This window comes from Apium graveolens, chromosome 8 (assembly GCF_009905375.1).
Source record: "Apium graveolens cultivar Ventura chromosome 8, ASM990537v1, whole genome shotgun sequence".
Taxonomy (NCBI): domain Eukaryota; kingdom Viridiplantae; phylum Streptophyta; class Magnoliopsida; order Apiales; family Apiaceae; genus Apium; species Apium graveolens.
In genome coordinates, this window is record NC_133654.1 from 258,140,322 (window position 1) to 258,142,339 (window position 2,018).

General features: G+C 38.7%; 1 pseudogene; it reads left to right on the forward strand.

Moving 5' to 3' along the window:
- The first annotated feature begins 651 nt into the window (after window positions 1–651).
- Window positions 652–1,441, forward strand: LOC141680718 (UDP-glycosyltransferase 83A1-like; annotated as a pseudogene).
- Window positions 1,442–2,018: the final 577 nt, after the last annotated feature.

The following is a 2,018-nucleotide window of genomic DNA, read 5'->3' on the forward strand; positions in this document are numbered from 1 at the left end:
GAACCTAATAAAAAATTTGAGAGGGATAGCTTAATGGTAAGTCTCTGGTCATCCCCAGGTAGAGCAGGCCACTTGTGTGGTCCGTGCGGTTCGGGCCGGGCCGCATACGGGTTGGGCACTGAAAACCTTAACATTAAACCGACCCGGTAGAGTAATGAATCCGGTTCGGGCCGCGTTTGAACCGAAAAATAATGATTCGCAACTGGCACGTGAATCGTAAACATAAAAGAACCTTTTCAAGAAAAAGACTTTTCTTTATAAATTATACATGGGTTGGCGGCGGGTTCACGAGCCGGGTTGGCGAGCTTCCGGTCCTGGTTTTCTAATATAATATTCATAATCGGCTCGTAATATTTAACGAATTGTGCGGTTTTGAATCGGCCTTGTTCGAACCGAATAAATCTGGGCTTCCCCACGAGCCGGTCCCGAGCGGGCGGTTCAAACCCGCACAAGTAGCCAGCTCTAATCTCAGGTCATTAGTTCAATTATCACTCATCCCGAGATTTATATATTGATATATATTGTAATTATCATAAGGGAGTTATTGTTGTTTGGTCATTGAGATTTACACTGTAGAATACGGGTCAAAATTAAATAAATCTTAATGCAGGAACCATTTTAAAGAAGTAGATGCTTCATCTATCCGCCACAATGCCTGCTCTCAAAACGGAAACATTTGGATGGGCTTGCATCCGCGATATAGCAGTACAAAAGAGTTTCTTTCAATTTCTCTCTGAAAATAATCAATGTTTTAAATTAGCGGACTTCATAATATGCAATACAGCTTACGAATTGGAGCCATCTACATTTTCATTATTTCCAGAAATATTACCAGTAGGTGCACTTCCCGCAAGTAGCAAGCCTGGAAATCAGGCATGCAATTTTTTGGGCCGAGGATGATGACTGCTTGTCATGGCTTGATCAACAACCAGTTTGTTCGGTTATTTATGCCGCCTTTGGAAGCCTTACTATTTTTTATCAAACACAATTTCAAGAACTGGCTTTAGGACTTGAACTAACCAAGAATCCTTTTCTATGGGTTTTGCGTCCTGGTATGACAAATGAAGAAGCTCACGGACAAGAATTTGAAGGGCGAATAGGGTGTCGTGGAAAAATAGTAAGTTGGGCTCCTCACGAAAAAGTTCTGAGTCATCCGTCAGTTGCTTGTTTCATGAGCCATTGCTGGAATTCTACTACAGAAGGTCTGAGCAACGGAGTTCTTTTCCTCTGCTGGCCATACTTTGTTGATCAGTTCCTCTACGAGAGTTATATTTGTGATGTCTGGAAAGTAGGACTGGGGTTTGAGAAAGATGAAACTGGCATCATTAGGAAAGATGAAATAAAAAATAAGGTTGAACAACTTCTTGGTGACATAAATTATAAAGCTAGGGCAGTGGATTTAAAAGAAAAAATTATTAATAGCGTGCAAGATGGACACTAGTTCAAAAACCTTGGAAAGATTATTGAATGGATGAGATATATGCTAAAGGGTCAGTAATGACTTAATATAAATTAGCTGATGTTTAGGGGATAATTCATCACAGAAAGCGACTTTTTTAGTAGAGATAAAAAGGACTCCTGCAATCAGACCAGCTGAGGAACGAAAATAACACTATGAGGCCTTTAACATCTTCTCTTTTTCTCTAATCTCGAACTTGCTAGAACATATTAGCTCTGCCACCGGTTATAATGATGTAGATCACCTTAATCAAAATATTATGAATATTCTCAATGAATACAAGAGGACGCAATTTAACTGCAATCATTTTTTATAGCTTCCAAGTGAATATCTTTCTTGAGAGGAAAAAAATAACTTCATTTGATATACATGAAAAGTAGCCTTCACTTTCTTCATCAAACTGATCAGAGGCCATGCTCCAATTCTCAGTATCAGAATTTGTGAACACGATATTTTTAATGTCTGTTTCTTGCGTGTATGCATGAACTCTATAAATTCATTGCAGAAATATACATGTATAAATATATACAAAATTTAGAAACTGTAATTAGCACTCCAT